The sequence below is a fragment of the Ambystoma mexicanum genome, chromosome 9, assembly GCF_040938575.1.
Source record: "Ambystoma mexicanum isolate Mex_15411 chromosome 9, UKY_AmexF1_1, whole genome shotgun sequence".
In the NCBI taxonomy this organism is placed as follows: domain Eukaryota; kingdom Metazoa; phylum Chordata; class Amphibia; order Caudata; family Ambystomatidae; genus Ambystoma; species Ambystoma mexicanum.
The window spans coordinates 919,295,448-919,322,151 of NC_090931.1; the positions used below are offsets into that span (position 1 = coordinate 919,295,448).

Below are 26,704 nucleotides of genomic sequence, written 5' to 3' on the forward strand. Positions count from 1 at the left end.
GCGGGGGGGTGGTATGCAGGAAGCCATTGCTAAATGTGTCTCGTGTATCACAAGGCACTAACCTGAAAATACAAGCCACCTGTGATCTGCTCCATGCAAAATGTTCATGGTCTGCTCAACCGATGCTGGCGAAAGTGCCAGCTGGAAATCTGTGTGCAGCAGCTTTACTTTTCAGTGGCTCTATTTTTAGTAAGTTGTCCAGTTTCTGTCAATTTGTGTTCCTTTCTAAAACACAGTACTACAAATATCAACGTGAATGTTTATTCCCTACTATTAGTGAAGCTTGGAAAATTGAACACATGTCAATTGAAAGGACATTCTCTAAACGGTTCATGCTAGCTGGCGATGGACAGTGTGACAGCCCTGGATTTTCAGCAAAGTACTGCACATACCACTTTCAGGAAATGGAAACTAAAAAAATTGAGTTCGGTGGTCGTGCAGGTGTCCGAATGTAAATCCTCAGTGGCCATGGAGAAACATGGTTTTATCAAATCCCTGGAAGATCTCAAATCGAGGGGAATGCAAATAGACCTCATAGCCACCGACCATGAGAAAGCAATTTCCAAATATTCTCCATCAATTTGATGTATGGCACGTTGCCAAATTAATCCAAAAGAAAAATCTCAGCTGCTGGAAAAAAAAGGTTCAGAAAATATTTTACAGTGGTCCCAGTCTTTCAGCAACCATCTTTGGTGGAGCTTCAAAACTTGTGGTGGTTCTGTGGAAATTCTACTTGAAAAATGGCGCTCACTAATGCATCACTGGTCCAACATTAACTCTTGGACAGAAAACCTACATTTTCACCAATGTGAACATGGACCTTTGTCGGAGGAGCAGGAATGCAAGAGAAGTGGTTGATTCCATCTTCACCTCCACAAAAAGCATTTCAGAAGATCATGTTTGATAAAACTCTTATCAAGAGATCTGAAGGGACTCACAGAAGTCTGTCACATGGGAGATCTGGAGGTGTTCCACAATATGGGCCTGAAGTACAGGCCCAAGAAATTGCATTTCAGCATAGACGGGATGCAATATAGGACATTACTAGCGGTTTTAGTGCATAACGAGAACGTAGGGCGTGAACAATCAAGGACTGCGGGAAACTTTGGGATGCTTCGTTACACAATGGCCTTTACAAAAAGAAGCAAAACATGGGTGGCCAAGCCAATATACCAGGAAATGGAATTCGATTTTGTGAAAGATCTCATTTTGACTTTGTTGGAAATACATACTCATGGAAACGCGCATGATTTTGTTCTGAGGTCACATACATTGCCACAAAACATTGCAAACGTGCCCTGTCCTCCGAAAGCAGACCTCGTGGAACATTTCACCTACCGGTACAAATGATTAGCTGCAATTTATTTGTTCAACAATGTTTATATAAAATGTCCAAATTGTCTTTTTAAATGTATCCCCATTGTCAATTTATTTTGCAAGAGGTGCCTTCTGGAGGATGCCATAGAGTGTAACGCTGTGCTTTCACACTTCCTGGTTTCGTTGAGCTCTTGTGGGTCCTGCACTGATCGGGGGAGGGTCAGATGGATAACAGCATGAAAGCAACTTTGGGTTCTGCAGTTGCCTTACCAAACACTTGTCCAAACAGCTGAATAAATGAGTACCATAAAAGAAATGAGACGTAGGCTAGATAAGCTACTTGGCACGCAAGATCTACTGACTGTAAGCAAATCAGTGGATCAAAGGGGGTTGTTGGTGAGAAATGGGTGCATTCTGACCTATATTTTTATGGGGGCATGTGTTGGGGGTCGTTGCTATCGGATGCCTTATCACAGGGGCCGATCTTTGATTTGCAGCCCTCTGAGTCTTAGGATTTTTAAACGCAGTGGGGGTAGATGTCAACGTTACCAGAATATATGACCAATCCAGAATAGGTATATGGGAGGTGAGGTTGAGGTGGTGCAGGGTTAGGGTCTGGCGACCAGTTGCGTTCAAAGGGAACTGGGGTCATGGGTTCAGGGACCGCAGCCTGGCAGGAGGGGGTTGCAGCAGGGCTTGCTCTGGCATTCTCGTACAAGCACATTTTGTCAGGGCTCAAGACTCGCTCCTTGCGAAAAATGTTTACGTGATTTGCAGTGTGAACAGGAGACGGGCTGAGCTGATAGGTGGTGTGGGCTGGCTGTGGGAGTCGCTGGGAGAGTGCGAAGTTCTCCAGAGGGACATTATAAAAGCATCTTTTGAATTTGGCGCCGAAACGATGCCGCTTCCCGCCCGCAGCCCGCAGCCTGATACGGCTTCCCGCCCTGCCGGCTCCACCCCCCCACCATAAAGGGAGACGGGGCTCACCGCCAGGCGAAGCCGCGAGGAGAAGGCCAGAGGACAAGGCCTGCACTCCTCTTTGCAGCTCTTCGCTGCACGAAGTCTGCCGTTTACCACGGACTCTTGCTGGAACCACAAGGTAAGGAGTCCCGCACTCCGGAACTACCCCACACACTCGCAAAGAGGCGAGACCGTCTACGCACACGTACTCTACCTAGCGTATTGGTCACTCTGCCCATCCCCACAAGTGCACACAATGCACGACTACAGTCGAGAACCTTACCTACAACTAACCGAAAGGCCACCTCCCCAGTACTGCATCTATACCACAAACTAAGCCACACAACGAAGCTGACCCCACTTATCAAGCACCACCGTGAGCCATTTGCATTGGATACAATGTCTAAGACTCTTGTTAATGTGTCACTCACACATATGAATGAAATTACCGCTATTTGCAATTCTTCTACCACTGCCTTGCTACCTAATGATGCAAATGCCACTTTATCTGTGTCTATGACCCCAGAAAACATGCCCCCCACTGGTTTGAATGAAATTACCGCTATTTGCAATTCTTCTACCACTGCCTTGCTACCTAATGATGCAAATGCCACTTTATCTGTGTCTATGACCCCAGAAAACATGCCCCCCACTGGTTTGAATGAAATTACCGCTATTTGCAATTCTTCTACCACTGCCTTGCTACCTAATGATGCAAATGCCACTTTATCTGTGTCTATGACCCCAGAAAACATGCCCCCCACTGGTTTGAATGAAATTACTGCTATTTGCAATTCTTCTACCACTGCCTTGCTACCTAATGATGCAAATGCCACTTTATCTATGTCTATGACCCCAGAAAACATGCCTCCCACCGGTTCGGATATGCCACCCTCGACCATCAATGTCACCCCTGAACCGCACCTCAAATGTGCCCTCATCAATGCCCGCTCCATCAATGCGCATGCACTAGACATCCACAACCTTATTACCACCCTAGATCTAGATCTTCTAATTGTCACCGAAACTTGGCTACATGAAGCCTCAGGCCCCGCCCTATCCCTCGCTCTCCCACCTGGCTATGCCATCACGAGACAAGATCGCATGACCAATGGAGGCGGTGTCGCACTCATAGCCAAAGACTCAATCACCATCAGAAAGGCTGACAAAACTATCAACAATAACAGCGACTACCTTCAACTAAAACTCACCATCTCGCACCAATGCACCATCACCCTACACCTCATCTATCGACCACCAGGCCCCCTAGGAGACTTCCAGGCCTCCATCACCCACCTCCTGGCGGACAACCTCAAAAAGTCATCCAAAGCCATTCTCCTTGGAGACATCAACCTTGGCTGAATGATGCCAAAGACCCTACAGCCAAAGCACTTGACACAGCTCTAGCCACCCTAGGATTCGTCAACACCATCAACAACCCCACACAGGCCCTAGGCAGATCACTAGACTGGATCGCCCACCACAATTGCCCCATCACAGTCACGGGCAACACCCCCACCCCATGGTCCGACCACCACACCATCACCTTTAACATCCCCACCACTACAACCACATCCCACCCCCCTCCTCCCTTGCCTCCTGCCCTTACAAGGAGTGCCCGTCAACTGACCAAAGAAAGACTCCTACCCTTCTTACAGGGACCTGCCTTCACAGCCCCATTCTCCAACAACCCGGAAACTCTGGCAAAAAATTATGATACGGCCATCACAGCAGCAATCAATACCATCGCCCCACTTAAACTTCGGAAAACCAAACCCACTAGACACGCTAATGCGTGGTTCACCCAAGACCTTCTAAAACTACGATCCGACAAACGGGCAGCATTAGCTCTTTGGCAAACATCACGGGATGAGAAAGACGAACTCAACTTCCAATCCCTTGCAATTAATTACAAGAAAGCCATCATTAAAGCCAAAGCTAAATCCTTCGAAGAGAGAATTACTAAGGCCAAGTCGAACACCAAGGAAATGTTCGCCATTTTCAGGGAACTTGAGAACCCCACACCCACCCCCCCAAAACTTCACTAAGGACAAAGAATGGTGTGACAACATCCAAACAGCCATGCGCAATAAGATCAGCTCTCTCCAAGCCAAAATCTTGAACACCAAACTAACACTCTCCACCCACACTACACCCTCCCCACCACCACTGCCCCCATCACCCACTGAGGCCCCACCCACCTTCTCGTTTAAAACCATCCAAGAAAACGACATGATCAACATTATGAAAAACGTAAAACCCTCCAATTGCAAAGGCGACCCCTGTCCTGCCTCCATCATCAAAGACTGCGCAGACACCTTGGCCCCTTTTCTAACAGCCTTCGTCAACGCCTCCTTCACCACAGGGAGAGTCCCCGCCTGCCTAAAGGAAGCATGGGTCCGACCCCTCATAAAGAAACCCACACTTGACCCCACCTCCCCTAATAACTACCGCCCCATCACCACTGTCCCTTTCCTCCTCAAGATTCTAGACAAAGCAGCCTACCTGCAGGTCCAGCACTTCCTCGAAGAACAGAACCTCCTTGGACTGAGACAATCCGGCTTTCGCCCTAGGCATGGGACAGAGACCGCCCTACTCGACCTTAAAAACCAAATGGACGACACAAGGGACCAAGGCAAACCTGTCTTGCTCCTTCTCCTGGATCTGTCGGCAGCTTTTGATCTTGTAGACCACGACATCCTCTGCCACCACCTCTCCTCCACAGCCAACTTCTCTCAAGAAGCCATTACATGGATCACCTCCTTCCTCCAAGGCAGGACCATGCAGGTCTTCTCTGACCTAGCCACTGCATCACCCTCTATCATGCTATGTGGGGTGCCCCAAGGCTCCTGCCTCTCCCCCCACCCTCTACAACATCTTCACCCGCCCCCTCTTCCTCATCCTTGACGCCATGGGCATCTCTTACACCAACTACGCCGACGACACACAGATCCTTCTCACTCTGACAGGCGACTATGACACGGACTCTGCTACCCTCAACAACATCTACAACACTATTCAAATGTGGATGGCTATCAACGGCCTCTGCCTTAACTCCGACAAAACTGAGCTCCTACTCGTAGGCTCCCCTAACACCATCAAGAAACTTGACGCTCAGTTCAGCCATTTCACCATTGACTCAATCACGATCCCAGTACTTGACACGGTAAAAACACTAGGCGTCTACTTAGACTCCAATCTATCCATGACCAGACAAGTAAACGCCATTGCCTCCTCGGCCGCTTACCATGCAAAACTCCTTAACGCAATCAGACCTTATCTGTCAAAAGACACTTGCACTAACATAGCCAGGGCCATAACCGGCTCGCGACTTGATTACTGCAATATTCTTTTCCTTGGGACCTCCAACAAAAATCTTGAAGCTCCAAGTAATACAGAACAATGCCCTACGCGCTGCACAAGGCATTGCCAAGAGAGAGCACATCACCGCTGCCAGAAAAGCTTCCCACTGGCTCCCCATAAAGGAGAGGATCTTATTCAAGGCTCTAAGCATCACCCACAAATGTGTCCATCTTGCCGCCCCAATGTACCTTTCCCAGAGGATCCACCTGGTCTCCTCCACAAGACCCACTAGATCACCCTATGCCAGCATGCTCTCAGTACCCAGGGTAAAAAGGACCAGAGCAGGGGGCTCCAGTTTCCCGTACCTCGCTGCCGTACACTGGAATACCCTCCCTAGCTCCCTGCGCTCTGAACCCTCACTGACCGCCTTTCGGAAAACCCTGAAAACGACCCTGTTCATCTAACAATTACATGGCCTAGCCCTCATAACTGTACTGTATGATGTATTATGTGGTATATCTGATCACAGGTCACTGCCTCACTGTAACCCAAGGCACAACCTGCACACATTGTAACTAAGTCTTCCTTGCAAGTAACAGTGCCACAATGCCCCTGGGCTGCCTGCGCGCTATATAAATTTAATAAATAAATAAATGAGGCATTTGGAAGTAAACTAACTTTTCATTAAAAAAAAGTAAATCTGTAGAAATTTCGCGTGGCATTGGTGGATGGCAGCAAACAATTCATTTGTTTTTCAAAAATATTTCAAATGCCACTGTGATCTGAAGGGCTATTCGCTCCCATTCTGAGTGACGGTCAGTGCCTTTGAATTTTGCTTGTGAGCTGAGCACACCCACGCATTGTACACAGTATAAGGTTCAATTGTTTTTTGACCTTGGAAGAAAGGGAGGTGTGTAATACTGTAAAATATGATTCCAAACTGGACATGAAAATTCGTTGATCTGAACGGACTCTCTGCGTTACGCCGAGACCATGGAAATGCCGATTATTATGTACGTTTTACTGTAGGCGATTTTATAGACGAACGAGTCAAGGTTTCATATTGGCTCGCTAAGGAAAACTGCTCTCCATACACTCATTGGTAGGATCTGCGGTGTGGAGCTATGTCAGGGAGGCAAACCTAGTGGGCATTATCAAGAAATCCAAAGCTTCCCGGGCAATTGGCCCAGATGGTCTGTGCACCACTATTATTAAAAAAGATCACATTTTCTGGGCAACCCTATTGAAATAGTTATACCTCCACATATGTGAAATGGGTAATGTTCCTCGGTCATGGCCAAAATCTATATTAATTTCTGTGTACAAGCGGGGATCGCAAATGCAGCCTGCTTGCTACAGAGTATTAGCAATGCTCGATTTCTTGCTAACTTACTCTTAGAAATGATCACAGAGTGGTCTACAACTCAACAGTTGTTACCTAGCTACCAAACAGGTTTTAGGAAGGGTATAGCATCTCTCATCCCATTTGCGTCCTTTTTTCTTTAATATCTGACACTTACCGCAACACAGTGTCCTCGCTGTATAAGTGTTTTGTGGACTACTGTGCAGCATTTGATAGTGTAAAAGATTTTATTAACTCAAAACGTTGGATAAAAGGGTGTCCGGTTAAAGGTGCGAATGAAAAAGGTTTGAATGCAATAGGTCGGGTACATCGGATGGAAAACAAAAGGTTGTTTTTTTTTGTTTTTTAATTATATATTTATTTTTGGGTTTTCGTATAGGTAAAACAAGTGGTTTTTACCACAAAAACAGGGGTTGGAGGGGACCCCCCCAAAATATAAAAAAATAGTAAAATAAACCAACATTTTTCAAACCTTTTTGTTTTCGGCCCTTTTGTTTCGAACCTTTTGTATTTCGAAACTTTTCATTCGCACCTTTAACCTAGAACCGGATAAATGCCTCACTATTCTACCAGGATTTTGCTGCCTAAAATAAACTAAAGGAGACACTCGAACAAAAGGATTCTGTCCTTCACACTTAAACATACACAACTTAACAAGGCAATATATTGCAGTTCAACAGCAACAAATATAACGGGTACATTCACATCATAACAACTGTTTCTCCTTCTAATCTGTATGAATTCCCCTTCCCCAGATTCAAGCAGGATTTTGTTCAACAGTTCTTTAAAAAAAAAAAATAAGGAAATCCTGTATTTGAAGAAAGTTCCACTTCAGTTCTCTTTTGGTCTGATAATGACAAGTTCCAACTTGATGACACAAAGTTCCAACTTGCATCCAACCAATAATTCACACTTGTTCAAAAACGTTTTGCTCCTTTTTACTTGCAACAATGTTCTTGAAACACCACCTGTTCAGCGACTCAGAATATTTCCTTACTTCATTGATTTCATCAAAAAGGTCTTTCTCAGGATATTTCTTCACAAGTTCACAAGACCACTTGTTTGACAATACACCTGCAGCAGTTCACACAACTTTTTTTTCAATAAGATTGAATTGTCAGGATGATTCTGTATTAATCCACAAAAACACTTAGTATTTCTTGAATTCCTTCTTCAAAATTTGTAACCATACTACAGTACTTGAATGGCTTCCACCTGGTCTACTCACCTGCCATGCGTAAGTCAAGGTTCTCTGCTATGGTGTACTCCCCTACCAGAACAGATCAGACTACTACAGAATTCTTTGACCTGGTGTACTCTCCTGCCAGACAGCAATAAACTACTACTTGCAATTAATTTGTGGTAAAAGTTGCACTCAAACAGGTTAGCAATGTCTTTTGCTGCACATCAAATATAAGCAATACTTCAAGGGAAACGAGAATCACAGTAGTGCTGTTTGTTACACACGTGGGATTGCCACATTTTCTGCAGGTTATGCTCCACTCCCTCTGAATGTCTTCTTTGGAAAGGGCAGCCTTCCTGCCACTCTTGTTTCTTCCCCTTTTCCACTAACCAACTGCTGATAAGGTTTCTGTTTTAATTTCTTTGGCTTTGGCAATGTAGGTTTCAGCCATTCTCCTTTAGGATCTCCTTTTCATATGGACAATAGTTATTACCAACACTGAAAGTATCAACTTTGTATCTTCCAATCAAACCTCAAAACTAGTCTTATCTTCTCTCGTCTTTTAATCCTCTGGCTTCCCAATCTTTTGTTTTTACCTATGTTTTCATTTTATCATGATTGTACTGCTTTTGATATATTTTGTTCAGTGCCTTTTTTTAAAATTAAATAAAAATGTATTGCCTTCCTTCAGCTTTGGAAATTCGGGTTCTTAATTGGCTGGGTAAGTTTTTCTTTTGACTTTGGAAATGATGGTTTATCTTTTGTCTTATAGATATTGCCCCTTTTCGTTGCTGGCTCCTATTGCGCCCCACAATGCCACAATCCCACTCTTTTCATACAGTATTCATACGTCTTATTTTGCCATCTGCACCCTTTTAAATCAGCTTGGTTGTCAATAGAAGAATTAACTTGCTTTCTATTGGTTCGGTATTCAAACATTTTTGTTTCTTATTTACTTGTTTTACTGTGTTTACCACATTTCTTATAAAGCCCCTGGACTTGGCCAGCTCCGGAGCACTATGGGGTCACTAACCATGAACTCACCGGGTCTGGCTTGCATGTCCGTTCACCTCTGCTTCCAGCTCCTCCATTTCAGTCTTCCCATGAGGTCCGGGAATCTCTCCTCCACAGTTTTCCGTGACCAACGTCCGTCACCAGCAGGATTCTCTGGGCTCCCACAACACATCGGTGCTCGCTGCCACCAGTGCTTGAAAGTTATCAAAAGGTGTGCTTTCCGCTGTGCAACCTCTGCAGCTGCATTTCTCAGAGGGAAAATCTTCACTCCCTACGCTTCCTGCAGCACCAGCTCTGCAATTACGGTCTAAGCATCAAAGGCCCTATCAGGACCAGTGTCTACTTGAAACGCCACTGTGGTCCTGGCATTTCTGCTCACACATGACTTCTCCTTCTGCTGCCACGTGGAGGTAGGGACACTCCTCCACCTTCTACTACCGCTCTTCTCCTGGTCTGCACCTGAGGGGGCTTTTTATGCCTCCCAGTCTTCCTCCGCTTTGGATCATTATTCCTAATTGACTGCAACCTACAGTCATGTGCCTCTGCAGCCCTCTCCTTTGTCCAAGTACTTTGGGATTTATGGGACTTGAAGTCCACAATATCAAAATTGGCTTTTCTAGTGAAAATATCACCACGTTCCCTATTCATCTTATAAATATTCCCCAAAATACTATAAGGATTCCATTTAATTATTTCACTTTACAGTAGAGTATGGTTTCTCAGGATTTAAATTAGTAACAGTTAAATACCCTTGTTCCTTATTTCTCTGTGATTCATAAGGGCTTTCATGTTTATGAATGTCAGTAACTTTAAGAGGGTTTTTCTGGCTCTCAGAACATAACTGCTTATGGTTATCTTCATGTATAATCCAACAGTCAGTTTGAGAAAATGAAAACTCTCTCTGCCAGCACACCACTACATATTCCTGTATTATGGATATTTCCTTCCTTCAAGAAGACGAGTGTCAACCCACAAAGTCCTCCTACTTCCTGGGGGCCCTTCTCATCCGAGGTGATCCTCCCGGTTAACACCGCCCTCAGAGTTAGGATCAGGAAGTGTCTGCCTTTCCCTGGTCACCTGCAAGGAGATTTTAGGTAGGGATTTTGTGTGGACTCTGTAGGATTCATCACATAGTTGCCTGCACGTTGGAGCTGCAGCCAAGCTGCATATATATCCAATTACTCCTCCCTACCCAACTCTCCTCAACCTAAACTTCTCTGTCCACCCTATGCTGTCTCCTTCTTTCACTCATTAACCTTCTTGGCTCCTCCCTTACTGGAATTCTCTACCCCATGAAATCAAGGACATTCCAGTACTGAGTGACTTAAAGATTGCCCATAAAAACCACCATCTCTCCTAGGACGGAGCCAAGACTCTTCTAGTGCTGACAATGACTCCCCCAATGATCCAAACCACGGTCCACACTGGACTGGAAATCAATATTTCTATATATTCAGTAATTACTAAACAGGTATTTGAAGTCTGTCTTATGCCGTCCCAATTGATTGCCCCTAGTTCTGTCCCACCACCGGCTGATTAATGTATTAACTACTATTTAGCTGTTTTTCTTCTTTTGTTAAGGGTTGTAAAGCACCAGGTAATAGGATAGCCCCATCAGTCAAAATTTCTTTTGCACAGTACTTCTTGACAAAGCATTTTCAATGAATAAATTCAGATACAGAAATTGTGATTAAGACTAATGTGTGGTGGTCCACTTTGCACTCTTCTATTATTTTTAAGTAACATTTATCCATTCTAATTTTGTATTGTATCAATGATGAGATTCCAGAATGCTGGCCTCTGAAGCAGCAGCCTAATCCTGCAGCTCCCGGGCCCTCTCCTTGATGATTTATAATTGAAGATTATGAACTCTAAGAAAAAGATTGAAGAGGCAGAGAACCCCATCCCTAAGAAGCGTAAGCAGATTTTGGAGATGAGTCATAGCCCCAGCTCTCAAGACATTTATACTCTCCCGCTGCAGGCTGCACAAGATGTTGACGAAGGTAAGGCTGCCCTGTCTGATCTCAACCTAAAAGTTCCCAGCTGGATAATGGGGTCACAGATTTGGAAAAAACCTCAATACCCATGGGAATAGAAATTGCTAGAAGCATCAGAGCTTACACCAACCTTAAGGATGAACTTCAAAAGGAGAAGGAGAAATACCTTGAATTGGATTTAAAGCTAAGCGGTAAAAATCTAAGATTTGTCGGAATAGGAGGGATGGCTAAATCCAACAGTGAGAACTTTATTCCCTTGGTGATACAAGTTTTTAAGGACTGCTTTAATGTTGGCACTATCGCTACAAATGATATTGACTATGCTTTCAGAGTTGGGAAGAAATTGGGTCCCAGAGCCAGACCTATTTTGATTGCTATTGCAAACTTCAGGACAAAAGAGAATTTAATGAAACAGCTAGAATTAAGGGGAGCACCAGCTATAAGGGGAATCCAATATTCTTGTGCCCAGATTATCCCAAAGAATCTCTGCTGATGATGAGATCCTTTTAAGGGAGCTAAAGAGTTGGCTAAGCTTTTGAACATCGAGGTTTATCTGAACAAAAACAAATCTGCTGACTCTGGGCTTGTCTGATGGTGAAAAAACTACTTCTGACCACAAGAAGGCTGTTCAATGATTGGAATTGCTAAAGGGTGACTCTGCCTTCATTTCATAATTGAATCTACTACTCCTGACTCCTTGTTGGATTATTTTATTGTTATCTTTGTAATGTTCTACTTATGTAAATCATTCGTTTTTTGGGTATGATTCATGCTAAATTGCCTTTTAAAATGGTGCCTGACCGACGGGGCGGTTTAACGATACATCTTCGAATGTCAACAATGATATGAGGTGGGCCGGCTCTGCGGTTTCTGCCCGTCTATTTTCCACTGCAGAGTTTGAGTAAAGGACCTTAACACGTTGGATGATCAGCTGATACTGAGCTCATAAGTGCTTTCAAAATGGTGCTACAGTGGGTCGCATCGCAAGTCTCAACTGCTCTGTATACCCGGAATGCTTTGAAGTATGTCTTCCGCGCTCCGGATGCCATGCCGGATTATCCAGAGTTGACGTATGGAACAGCTATAAATATATGCAGCCTTTTTGTTACTCTCCTCGCATGTACTGATTCTGGCAGTGACTTTTACATTTCCGAGACTGTTCGGCCCGGTCTCTCAGATACACGCCTGGTTGTAGGGTTATGAAGTGTGACTTCTTTACCCATACTGTCTGCTGCATTGCTGCGGTCGGGATGGAACTATTTAATTTTTGTTCCGGAACTCAACCTCTGCTTCGGATTGCCTGCAGAAGTCTCTGGCCTTTTCATAATCAATTACCAATGCATGACTGAAAATTCATAATGCTTTCAATGGTCATTGGTTTATTTACAAATAGGCAATTACCTGTAACGCGAATTACACTACTCATGCACTGCACCATAAAGCGTGAACTGGAGGCCGATGCGTAATCATTTACATTATTCCCTTGCAGACATTGTCCTCTTTTCTGTGTGTACCTTTACGCTTACTGTTCACCGCACTGATCAGAAAGAAAATCTAATACATTTAAAGAAGACGAGTGGTTTGCCCCTACCTTACGCCAACACTGCAGTTCTGATTGTACCTTTGTGAAAAGACAGGGTTTATCCTAACTTTGAGTTCACATAATGTTTTATCTGCCAAACCCTAGTTTTCTGATGTATACCATGCTTTGTTGTGTTCTGTGAGAAGGACATTTACGACCTACACATCCCTCTGTTCCTCTGTATCTTTTGAATTGCTGGTCAGTGTTTTCAAAAGCCTCACACACTTTGTATATATGCAATCGTCAGTGGTGCTAGGTCTTGTAATTTCACAGATATGTTATTTGTTTGCATTATACAATTTGGTTAAGATTGTGTCTCAGAATTAGTCGAGTGTTGAGCTTCATCACAGGATTATTAATTTACACTACGGATTTACTAATCCTCACAGTCCATTTGACTTCCGTAGAATTTGTGATGGAAGACTAGGATTTCAAGAAATGCTTGGCCTAGTGTGGTCTGAATGTGGGTTGGGGAGAATGTATTTTGGGGTTTATTATGTTTTCAATTACTTTTTATTTTGAGGTTTTATATTGCCGAGGGTTTTTATTGTTTTATTGCTTTTCTGAAATAAGGGGATGTGCTTTGTTTGGCTTTCCAGGCTCTAGACTACTTTTTTTATATAGCTATCATATTGGATTTTTGCCTGGACCTTTTGCACTCATACTTACCTAATGTCTGGACACACTGTTTGGCTCTTGGGTTTGTATTTGATGTGCTGTTATTTATCTATTTACCTCCATGTTTCGTTTTTTCTTTTACTGTATAATTTGACTCTGTAGTCATATCAATCCCTGAACTGCCTGTAATTTTTCATATTTCAGTGAATACCCTGCTATATTCTGAAATTAGACTCCAACTGTACGGTTTGGTGTTTACTGATCCATATATGAAATTATTAACCTTGAGGAATGGGAACATCTGCAGCCATCATTACCGGTCTATATTTAATAGGCCTCTTGGGCGTGGATGGTGAAGATTGTCCTGTTCCTCATCTCCGGCTGGTGTTGAGTACCCCAAATAAGGGATGTTCTTGTAGAACCAGGCATGGAGGACATCATGTTTATGGATGTTGATGCATGTGTACTGATAACACACATGTTTTTGAGGTATAATAACTAGTTTATTTGCACATTATTCATTTTTAAACCGACTGGGTATTGTAAGATTTTAAATCTGATTTCTACAATTAAACTCTTAAGATATTTGTGAGGGTTTATGGGATGACTAATATTTGGCTTGACCATTTCATTTGGTGTAGGTATTATTGGTTCTCATTGCCGGCTTCTGAATGTGGATTCTTGGATTCAATATAATTTTCGTGTGTGTGGAAGCAGTACGCGAGTGTGGTCTTCTGGGCTCCGTCAGATTTTTGATGATTAATTTAATCTGCAGTGGTGCTTTTCTGTCTTTATATTGAATATGGGCTATAGCCTTTACTATTATTTGGCGTGTTATTAGGGTTGTCTGCCAACACTTGGGCACTTTTTATCCATCAAAGTAATGCTTTTTTTTTCTCTTTAACCAACGTTTGCATCTTAAATAAAAAGTTAGTGTGGTATCTGTAGGTATATACAGGTACCAAGTCTTAAATCTAACACGCTTCATTTAACGTATCACAATTATTTCCATGTTCGGCCATAACTTGATTATCTGTATTTTGGATATTGTTTTTTTGTTTGTTTTTTAAGTATAGATAGCACCCTGCCAGGAGTGTTTAAAGATAATACTTTAAGATTCGGGTTTTTATTTTACTGAGAGTTTATTACTGATAAGGAGAGGTGCCTAGGACTTTGTTAAATGTTTTGTACATTGTACGCGTTGAGGGCTGTGCTGGACTCCAGCGTTTTCTTAAGAGGGTGGGGTGGGGATTTTTTTAGGGTTGTTTGATACTGAAACTAGTGCTTTTTCTTGAATGTGTGAGCATGGATGAGGGAATGATTGGAAAGTCTGGAAATTACATGGAATTTAAATGGGATTAACAATCGGGTCAAAAGGAAAAAAAAAATCTAACTATTTAGATGACATGAAAATCGGCATTTGCTTCCTGCAAGAAACTCACCTATTGAAAGATGATATTGGCAGCTTAGAGAAAGGATGGATTAGGGAAAGCTTTTGGTTCATCGTTTAATTCTAATTCTAGAGGCGTGGCGATCCTAATTCGCAAGAATGTGCCTTTACAGATTTTTAAAGAATGTTCGGATAAAGACGGGAGGGCGATTGCTTTACTTGTGAAAATTCAGGGGGAAGTTATAACCCTTTGTAATATTTATGCACCTCCTGTGGACGATGGGTCGTTCTTCAGAGAGGTTGCTCAAATGATTTTAGATCTGAATACCCCACATTTTCTGTTGGGAGGTGACTTTTTAATATGGTTTTGGATCCCACTTTGGATAAGAGTAAGTATAGAATGCATAGGAAAAATGACAATCGCGTGTTGCTTTAGGCTCTCATTAAGGAACATAATTTGAAGGACAATTGGAGACTGGAACATCCATTTTCTAGAGAATACAGCTTTTATTCAGGTGCCCATGACACTTTAGACTATATATGTTCCTTACTGCTGGTAAAATGACAGGAAGTTGTCATTCTAGCAGAATTGGTAATTTATTAACAGAGGTGACCATGAACTTGAAACTAGATTTCGAGCTTTATAGGTTGTTTACTTGGAGAATGAACACTTCAATTCTATATGATAAGATTCTTGAGAAGATTATTTCGGAAGCTGAACATCTTGTGAAAGAAAATCATTCTGGGGTGCTAAATGCAAAGACAGTATGGGAAGCTTTTAAGTGTACTATGCAGGGAAAGCTTCTTGGTTTATCCAGCAGTAAGAGAAAAAGACTTGAGAGGGAAAGACAAGACTTTGATTTAAAGAGCCAGGATCTTTCAAGAGAATTGATGGCAGATCAAGGACATCTGGATAAGCTGAAGGAACTACAGAAATTGAAAAATGAAAAGAATACAATTTTGACTGAAAGGGCTGAAATAAATCTATATAATTTAAACTGTTCATATTTTGAAAAAGGGGAAAGTGCGATCGGTGGTTAGCACACCAACTCAGGGAAAATGAACTCTGAAAGAGCCATAACATCGATCACAGGTCTTAATGCCTTGACCGTATCCGATCCCAAAGATTAATAATATCTTTTTTTTAAAAAGGATGTGAATTTATATTGCGATGAACCTGGCATATCTGATGTCGGAGAACATTTCTTTGGGAGCCTTGATATTCCTAGGTTCTCAAATGCAGATTGAATATTTCTTGAAAAAGATTTGACAGTTGAAGACTTGAGGAAAGCAATAAGTAAATTGAATACAGGTAGGTCACTGGTACCGGACAGGCTCCCCGTTGAATTTTATAAGATCCGCCCTCAACTTATTGAAAGATATGTTCGAGTCATCTCAACGAGATGGCCTTTTGCCTCCCACGACTAACCAGGTCATAATTTCGGTGCTCCTGAAAGGGAAGGACGAGAATTTACCTTCAAGTTAATGCCCTATTAGCCTAATTAACACTGACAACAAGATACTGTCCAAGGTCCTTGCTATGAAACTCGAAAATTACTTCCAAAATTAATCCATGAAAACCAGTCTGGATTTATACAAAATAGGCGAACTTCGAGTAACATACTTAAACTAATCCAGACAATGTCTCAGGCCGTGGACTCTGGGGATAATATTACGGTGTTATCCCTGGACGCCGAAAAAGGATTTTGACCTCGTAAATTGGTAATACCTGTACTCTGTATTACGCAAAATGAACCTGAGTGACAATTTCATATCTAGGATTACTTTTCCGATGGTGGACTTTAAAACAAATGGGCTAATATCAAAGTCTTTCAATTTATAGAGTGGCACGAGGCAGGGTTGGCCTCTTTTGCCGCTTTTGTTCATTATTGTGATTGAACCCTTGGCAATAGCTCTTAGATGGGAGCGGCGGTTAAGAGGAGTACGCTTCTGGGGAGTTGAACAGAAGATCTGGTTTTACGCACATGATCTACTGTTGGTCCTGCAGTATCTCGGGAATTCATTGCCCATTTTGATGGAACTCCTGTCCAAATTGAATGAAGCATCTGGATATAAAATTAATTGGGCGAAGTCTGAAGTAATGCCTTTAACTTTTTCATCTAGTAAATCGTCAATTACGGCTTTGGGTTTCAGGTGGTGTGGCAAACAACTACGATACCTGGGCATCTGGTTAACACCTATGATTGATGAAAACCTAAAGGAGCGTTGTAGGGATTTCTGAACGGATTTAGAGAGATGAGCAATACTAAATCTGTCATTTTGGGGTAAAGTATATGCCCTTAAAATGACCTCTGCCACGAAAATCAATTGTGTACTTGGTATGCTACCACTGAAGTTTGGCCCACATTACTGGAAAGATATAGATGGGCTGATACAGAACTTTATCTGGGGTCGCAAGCCACCAAGACTTCAACTTTGGAAGCTTCAATTACCTCTGGATAAATGTGGACTCAGGGTTCCTAATTTCCATGCATATGATCTGGCGTTTACAGCTCAATTCCTTGTCCTTTTTCTTAATGACAAACCAGATGACTGGACGATTGCAGAAGCGGGCCGTGCAGGTGCATTGAGCCGTAGAGCAAACCTATCTACGACGGCAATCCCGGGAGGTAAAAAAAAATCCCCACTTCTGAATTTTTGCCTAGCACTTGGAAAGATTTACTAGGGCTGCTAGGAGTTGACGCTTTAAAGGCGCCAGATGCCTCCATTTGGTATAATGCTGCAATTAAAGACAATGGGAGAACATTATTCTGGCCAGACTGGTTTATGGGAGGGGTCAAATGGATCGTGATTTCGAAAAAGAAGGGAAATAGCTTACGGCTAAGGAAGTAAAAGAAAAATTGGATATTCCTGACTTTTCAAGCAGGGCTTATAGATGATTGAAAAAGGCTGTTGGAAAAGTGGATTGGACAAATAGTCTGGGCGTAGATCTCTTAACTATCAAAACCAAAAAGGTAGGAGGAGGTCTGGCCAGCAGGGTTTACAAGTTGGTTGTTGTAAGATATAAGGAGAATGACAGTCTACGGGAAGACTGGGGTAAGAGGTTAGGCTGTGATATTACTGTTGAACTTTGGCAAAGGATGTGCAAAAATGTCAAACTTTGTTCTATTAATCTACGTGATGGATTAAGGCAAATTAAAATCTTAAACCGGGTCTATTGGAGTCCTGAACTCTTGTATAAAAGAGGTCTTTCTGATGCTGAGAATGTTTGGGATGTGTATACCAGATTGGTACTTGGGTGCATATAATGTGGAACTGCATATGAGTGCGTGATTTATGGACGGATATTTGCACAATATGTGAGTAGGTGCTTGGCGAGAGAATTGACTGACTGTAAGACGATGATCCTGGGCGGGGATGAGTTGCTGGAAGATTTGACAATTTCTCAAAGGAAATGGCTTCTTAGAAGTGCTGCGATTGGCAAGAAAATGATCTTATGTGGGTGGATTTGTACTAGTCTCATTTTACTTTATAATATATTGTTGGTTGTGGCAGGGTGGACTTGAAATGTATATATTTTAAAACTGTTGTTTATAGTTTGCACTGTTTTCAGGTAGGATCTATTTTTAATATGCAATTTCGTCTTTTTCTGTGATTTGCCGATGTTATGTGCCTCCTTTTTAATGAAAGTTATTTTACAATGATGGCATACAAAACTAAAATGGCGAATGATGTCCTTATGTGCTACTGTTGGCAGATTCTGCTTTAGTTGTGTTCGCCAACACTGCTGGCAGATTATATCAATATTTTTCTTTTCTTCATAGAGCTGGAGCTCATGAACAGTGCCCCTTTGCTGCTGTTTAACCTGTCCTCCAAAAAAGGAGAGTGCACACAGCACAAGGATTTATGACTTAAACGACAGAGGCACAGGTACGTTTAGCAGCCAGCTTGACTTTTTATTTAAATCAAATAATCTGTGATAGTTTTGGAATTGTTTTCAAAAAGGCAGTATGTGAATCTGAACTGGTTTTTGTGAGATGCTCTCTATATAGTAATTTCTTTATTAACTCTGCTTGAAAGCGAACCACCCCAATAAAGAAGAGGAATAGTCCTTTTTTATTTTTTATTTTTTAAGTAGGCCTCTGTCTTTCTTAAATGCTTGTGTTTTGTCCGCTGCCAGCAGCGAGTTCGGCCTCTGGTATTCTTCCACACTCATCTCCATTTTTGCATTTCGAGATTCTAAGCGTCAGTAGGTGCTGACCTTCCCCACCCTTTATTGCTGAGTGGTGTGGGCACAATGTGGTGACTAGATCACAGCAGTATAATGGTTTACTATTTCGTAATACCCATTTCTAAAGTCCAAACCCAAAACAAATTAGTTTTATCCGGGTCAGTGGGTACTTCCAACGGTTTCCAGCCATGCACAGGCAAGACGGAATGTGTGGAAAAATATTGCTATGCTTAAGAGTCCATTTCCATGAATGCTAAAACATGTTTTGAGGTGCATAGTGAAACATCAATCACATTCACCATCATTCCTGCAGCAAGTGTAGAAACTGGAATAACCTATTTGACCTATATGTACTGATCTTGGCAGCCCACTGATGCTGAATAGATGTTTCCCTGACTGGCGATAATGACTGCTGCAGTGTTACGAGCCTGATCATCTCTGTGCCTAATGTGCCTTATCCTGTACTTCAATCATTTGTATGCCACCCAGCACTGATCTTCTGAGCTTTAAACTGCCCAGCATTTCCCCAAACTCTGTTCCAGTCTGCGTCGTCTTAGTGTTATGTAGCTTGTGGCCACATGTGGCCCGACTAGAATTTAAAAGCAAAATACAGTTGAGAAAAGACAGTTGGCAGAGAGAAAAAGAAAGGAGAGAAGGAGAGACACGTTGTGTCGCTGCCTTGAGCAGCCCTCCTGAGCTTAATTACATAAATCACACCAGGCGGCGTATGTGGTAGCCCCCTCCCACCACAGTGATTCAAGTGGCCAATGCAAGAGGCAGCTCGACTGCTTCGGGCCGTGGCAGCTGTCAGCCGGCCTGTGGGTCAGACCAGACTGACCCTGCAGTATCCACGGCCCAAGCAGCATGTTAGTTGCTGCATGGGCAAAGGACAGCCCAGCCTGGTCTGTGTGTGAGGGGTGGCTCGGACTAGGCTTTGTGGCCAGCGAGGCATGCCCTTCAAAACATTTTTTCCCGGGCTGCGTATGTCAGGCACAGCCTGGGAGAAGAATGTGGAGAAAGTGAAGATGGTTTCAGGTTGGCCTTGCGGAGGCGGAGGGAGGATGTGAAGGAAAGTCTCAGGTTGCCCAGCAAAGTACCCCGGGAGAAGGCCACTGGGGCGCCCCTGTGCTTCGCTGGACAGAAGCCTAACAAGGCCGCAAGTGTGCAGCAGTGAAAGTGGCCACGTCCCTGTTGCCATGGGGATGCCTCCTGAACCCAAAATGGCAGTAGGAGCGCGGTGGTGTTTGCAACAGCGTCCTTATGAAAATGTGGCTGCTGCCTGAAATCAAGATGGTGGCGCAGACTATTTGGTGCTGGGGGGGAGGCCCCCAAACTAACTGGCCACCCCAAAGACATTGAAGTATGCCGCAGGTGCAGCAGTGAGTGTGGGTGGGCCACCCAGCCAACGGGTCCTGCCCTGAAGATCATAAAGAGCTGCGGGTGGGACCTCCAGCCAACGAGGCCCACCATGAAGATTCCAAAAGGCTGTGTGGCAGCGGGTGGACCCCCACTCACACAGGGTGCCGCCTAGGACATTTAAAAAGAGTGCAGGCTGCGGTGTGTGTGTGTGGGTGGCCCCATGTGATTGATGGGGCCACCCTGAAGAAAGAAGAGGGACTAGGCCCCATCAGCCATTCCAGAAGCCCACAGACAGCATGACCACCAAGGACAGACCCATGGAAGGCAATGAAAGGGGCTGTCTGACTGCAGCAGACACCCCAGTGTGACCTTGTGTTTTATGTAGTATGTGTTGTATGTCTATGTATGTATGTATGTGTAGTTATATGTAAATGTTTTTTAATTAAGTATGAAGTAGGTTAAATGTCAAGTAGGTGTAGTTTTCTTAATGCGAGTGCCAAGTGGGGTTAAGAGTTTAGTTGGGGTGGGATATTCATTATTTATTGGAGCGTTAAGTAGAGCAAGGGGAGTATACGGGAGGTACTCTGGCATGAGGTAGCGGGACAGTGCGGATACCTAGCAAGATGGCACCACCCACAGAGGCCAGCCTCTGGCCTCACACTCCATGTGGGTGATACATGAGTTTAGGTAGGGGGTCTTTTTAGTCCCAGACTCACCCTATTGGTCCCCGAGATCCCTCCAAGAAAGGGTAAGCTGACATAGCAAGCCTCCAGTCAGTTGGTGCTCACACAAGGGGAATCCCAGGCACAGTAAAGGTGGGGGGAAAAAAGACTTAAAGGAGAAGTGTGTTCAATAAATACCTGGTATATCCTTTCTGGGATCCCTGTAAAATTCACTCTGTCTGTGTCTCTTGGTGATCTTGGAACTCGGGGTGTACCCCATCTCCTGTTAACAGCAATCTTATTTAGCAGGTGCAGCGCCCCTCGGTACGGGCTGCCTGGGGGTTGGGGTGGTGGTTCCCATGCGGACTGTCCCTGGTCTAGGCAGAGGGAGGTGGACACCCTTGCTTGAACCAGGGCTGGAAAACAAGGGCTACAGACGTGTCAAGAAATGAATTGTAAATCTCTGGTGTATATTTGAAATAATACCAGGGGTTTATTAGTATCAGTGTTGCTACTAATAGAAACTATTCCTTAAACCGTACACTAAGGACCACCATCTTTCAAAGAATTTGTTCAATTGTGTGCAAACATTTTAATTGTATATGTCTACTACTCATTTTGAATTTAAAATGTTTTAGGTAGGTTTTATGACCCTTCACCTTTTATCACCTAGTTTAATCACCCCAGAGCCCCAGCTCGACCTATCTGAGATGCACCATTTGCGATCTTTGGCTACTGAATGATGACTGACATGCCCGGAGATAAAGCACTCTGTGGTTTCTTATAACACAGCAGCTTATTGTGTTTTTTACACTGAATATGGGGTACTGTTTCAATGTTTAGAATGAAGTGTATTTGCGCACCTCTGCTTTTCTACAAAGCTCCCTTCCCTCATTTCCTTCCTGATTTATTTCCTTAGTGTTGAGCCTCAATGCTATGAGTCACTGCAGATATATAATTAAGCACAGATGCACAGAGTGACACACATTGTGAGGCCTACTTGGGTAACAGGGTTATGTGTTCCACAATAGCTGAAAAGTTAACATCCTATAAAATCCAAGAAAACCCCTAACTACTTTCATCAATGTGGGTGCTGGCCATTTGAGTACTGCTTCCACCTTTTACGAAAGCATTTAAACAATTGTTGCGATCTTAAACTCTAAAAATAAATCATATTACCTCAAATTTGGTATTTTTCTAATTTAGCAAACATGTTTGTTTAGTCTCTCTAACCGCTCTTGCATGTCCTCTGTGAGCTGTCAAGGACTATGAGAAGATGAAAATATCATCCAAATACACAATAACAAAGATGTCTGATAGATCCTGAAACAAATAATTGATGAGAAGTTGAAAAGTCGCTGGGGTGTAGCGTAGACCCAAATGGCCTCAAAATGTACTCTCTCCACTAACCATTGGCTAGTGATGATTGACTCTTGGCGTGTAAGAAATGGTGTGCTGTGTGCATATGGATTATTGAGGAGGCGAGGGATTTTTATGTTTGGCTAGATGCCTGCAATTTGAAATGTGTACCCCGGTATTACTGTGTACTAAAATGGCTATACGTGGTGTTAAATACCATTTTAATGAATCCCCTTCCTTTATTCGAATCATGTTATATGTCCAGGTGCAAGTCCAGTTTGGAAAAAAAATAAACCTTCGTAACTCGTTCATCAACACAGAGATGAGTGGCAAGAGGTACCAGTTTCACACAGTTATGAAATTCAATTTGCGGTAGTCTGCATCTGGACCCAATATACCGTCCTTATTAAGATTCTCCTCCGGCATAGTTCTGCCCATGTTGAACCTTTTAATCTGGTAATGACTCAGTTGGGCAGTCCTGTACTCTTTGTGTGCGGTAATTGTCCTGACCTGATTGATTTCCTTAAAGCTCCTATAATGTTTTGTGGGCAACTCTTGCCTGGATGTGGGCTACAATCCTGCCTGCACCATTCCAGGTAAAAAGTTAGTCTGCTTACCATAATCAATACAGGGATTCTTCTTTCTCAAACAGGACAGACTTGGGATGGCTTAACATAACATCGAAGCACATTTCCTTTAGCTGACTGGCCTGAGCTACCACAAGCAAGGATATAGCCTCCCTGCATACACCCCCTGATATCCCAATCGGGCCTTTTATACTATTGGAATTCCATTTGTGGCTACAGAATCAAATCCTCAGAGGTTCCCAAATCGAGTAAAGCAACTGCTGCAAAAGGGCCTATCATGATGGACTGAAATATCTGCAAACAAAATGTCTTCTGGGAACGAGATGACCCGTTTCTAGCTTTGGCTTATGTCCATTCCTTACGATTGATCTTTGGAGTTTCTCACCATGCTGTGCAGTTCCCTGCATAGTGGCCTGACTTCCCACAATCGCTGTCTTGCTCCTTCTGTGGGGTTTGAAGATTCCCAATCTACATAGGTTCTCCTCCGCCTTTGCCCCTTGTTATTGAGTGAGTCCCATCTGTTTTAACCTATACCCAAGTTCTCCTATGTTCTTTATTCCTTTCCTGACCCCTGGATTGCATCTGTTGATACGTTTGCAGTGCGCGACTGATTGATTAAATTAGATTGGTTTTATGCTCTATTACCCAGCAAGGATAATTAATCCTTCTGTTCTTCATTTATCCTGCATGAAAGAATATAGAGGTTGCTGTCTCCCTATTATGCTGACACTTGAAATTGTTGGAATTTAGCAATCTAAGCCACCAAATCCATAGGGACCTGTATGAATTTCAATAATGCCATATGGGCAGTGTGAGAAACCCAAGGGTATCCTCACACCTACTCCCTTTGGATACTCTTCTCAGGTAGCCAGGGAAAGGCCACCGCTTTTGGATCCTGATCCTGGGGGTGGAGATGTGAGGGAGGGTCTCCTGGGTGGAGACTTTTGGGCATTTGGAAGAAGATATCAAAGATATAGATATAGGTGAAACACGGTATCCCCTTTTTCCTTGTGAGAACCAATGTCCCCCCTCCCCAAGCCTTTTATAGGCTATTGCAAACCATTTCTCCTCATTCATACCATTTTATAGTACTGGGGCATGGAAGAAGCTACTGGGAGTAGTACACACTAACATGTCATTTTACCACTCTAGTACCGAGACATGGAAGAGGCCTGCAGACTGTTGTAAGGGCCAGGCATGTCCAGAGTACTCCACTAACTCTGGTCAGACACACAACTGCAACCTGTCAGATAATTATAATGGATATAATAGATAGACCAGCAGGAGAGAAGCTGGGCTGAGCGTTTTGGGCCTGAGGGGAGAATCCTGTGCCGAAGGAGGCAGCCACATAGGGTCCTGCTAGGAAGCCAGGACGCTGGCAAGTATCTGACGGAGCTGTGGTGCCGAGACCAGGGCGGGCCATAAGAGGGCCACAGTGGTCCAGTGCCCATCGCAGGAGCTGCGAGCACGGAAGAATTCTGATGGCTGTAAGCTACCGGCAGCATCCACGGTAAGCAATCAGAGCTGCCGGCAGCCCACAGAGTGAAGCGAAGTGTGAGCGGGGCTCACATTCCAAAGGAAACTGGTCTGCGGAGCAGAAGGCTAGAAAGCAGCCGTCCGGAGGAGACACCAGGGACCAGTGAGTGCACAGGAGGGCAGTTTCAAACCGGGGCACTCCTGGGGCATGTTTGATAGCAAACCTGAATGCTGAATGAATGAATGAATGAAAGATGACATACAAACTATAGTGAACCCAAAGCAACGGGTTGTGATGAAAAATTCAAATAAGATAAACTGTGAGCAACTGAATAAAATCTCCAAACTATTGAATACTGAACTAAATGAAAGCTTTTTACAAACTGATGATCAGATGACAAGTTGTGTGAAGTACACGTACAATATATATTGAAAGCAAAGAACGACTATTATGAAATGCAGTAAAATGCAAAGATTGAATATTGCTCAAGAGTGTGAAAGCAATGTGGTGAAGGAAATGGATCACCACAAAGTGAACTGTATGAAAGAGCACACTGTCACATAGTCAATAGACTGGCAAAGAGGAAAACGCATTGTGGCAAAGCTAAAAGGCTGGCAAGGAGAAAGCCAAGTGAATGTGAACCAGAACACAGGTGCAGTTATAAAAGAAAGCCTAGATTTACCGGTTGCGTGACCTGTAAGGAGTAGACCGTGTGGCCTGATAACTACGCCTATACCGGGGATACTCTGTGTGAAAGCCAAACATACAGAGAGCAAATCCAACTGTATGAAGGAGATTGCTGAAGTGAAGCAGAAGAAAGATGAACTGTCAAGAAACAAGAAGAAGTGTAAAGTTGATATGACACTGTTTTTGACTATTGCGAGATTGAACTGAGTATACGTTGGCAAACTGAACAAGCTGAAGTCTTGGGGAAAGAAGCCCTGAGATCCCTTTTTTGGAACTATCATCTTGGGGAAGGGAACCCAGAGACTTTATGGAACTGTCTTGAACTTGGTGAGGGGGACCTGGAAAGTAATACAGGAACTGGAAGAAGCTCTGAACTTTATTTGGAACACTTGTTTCTTTTGTTGCTGACATCCCTACACATTGTTTAGCTGTAGTAGTGAGGCCAATCATAGGTGTTGAGACAGACCTTAAATTGAACTTACTGACTCAGACTTTCCTTAGTTTATTTAGGTATGGAAGTTAGGCATTCAACCATCCTGACATTTAAGTTAATAAACCATTTTTGTATACTTTTTTCTCCAACATGGGATTTAACTGTGCCAAGACCACATCTTAATCTTGGACACATCCAAAATCAAAGGCCTAGCCCAAACGAACATGTCCTTGCATCAAAATGACAACATGATTGCGATCTTGGTCTCCCCGGAGTAAATTACTCTCTGACCATAAAATGTGGCTGGCATTTGGCTAGATTATTGTTCAGTCTTGAGTTCCCCTGAATGTTTCTCTAGGTTGGTCAACCATAATGCTTTGGCAGGGATGTTTAATAGTGAGGTTGTATTGCTTCCAGATGTCCCAGCTTCATTGGTTACCTGCTGCCCCTAGGAGATTGTTCTATCTGCCAAGGCTGTCTTGAGCTCATTCTGAATCTCTTGAATGGCCTGTGCCATTCCAACCAAGCAGTTGCCGTCCAAGTTCATTTTATTAAGGCTTGAATATCTGTCGAAATTACAAGTTAATTTCTGCACACTCCGATGCCTAGCAGGTCCCTCTTACTGGACCCCAGAGTGACTGGTTGAATTCTAGACCCAGGTGTCCCACTGCCCAGGCAAAAGGGGGGAGACCGAACAAGACCAAACGAGGGAAGTTCGGGAGCAGGCTTTTTTACAGGGTGCCTAATTTGTGTCAAAAAAACAGTTAGATGCCTGCATCAATTAAAACAGACTCTTGTGCAGTGGAGCTGTTTAGTAGACTTATCCAGTAGAGAACATATGGCTGCTGTAGCCTGCCAACACCTCCCAGTCCCGGCCTCTGTCCCCTGTAGTCCAGGAGGAAAGGTGGAAGGAAACCTCGAGTCGCACGGTAAAGGCTTGGGGGGGAGGGGAGGGAGTGAAATGGGGAAAAGTGCAGAAGGTGTGAGAAGAGTGGATGTGTAAAAACCTGCATTGATGATCAGAGGGCTCGCAGTTTATGGGAAGTAGCGCCAGTTAAGAGCGTGCCAAAGGAACCGCAGGTCAGGAATGTCTTAGTGGAGAGTCCTGAAAGCATGGGAGATGGAACTTTTTTCCAACAGATAGAGGGCACTGCCATGGGTGCAGCCATGGCCCCTAATTTAGCCAACCTCTATGTTGAATATTTTGAAAAAATTGTGATA

General features: G+C 43.5%; 1 protein-coding gene across 5 annotated transcripts in view; it reads left to right on the plus strand.

Moving 5' to 3' along the window:
* The window catches only part of SESTD1 (SEC14 and spectrin domain containing 1), a 1,198,983-nt gene that overhangs the window by 69,458 nt on the left and 1,102,821 nt on the right, over positions 1-26,704 (plus strand). For all 5 annotated transcript variants that reach the window (XM_069616097.1, XM_069616095.1, XM_069616099.1 and 2 more), the window contains exon 2: positions 18,513-18,618. The gene's annotated coding sequence lies outside the window, so the exon portion shown is untranslated. The remainder of the gene's footprint in view (positions 1-18,512; positions 18,619-26,704) is intronic.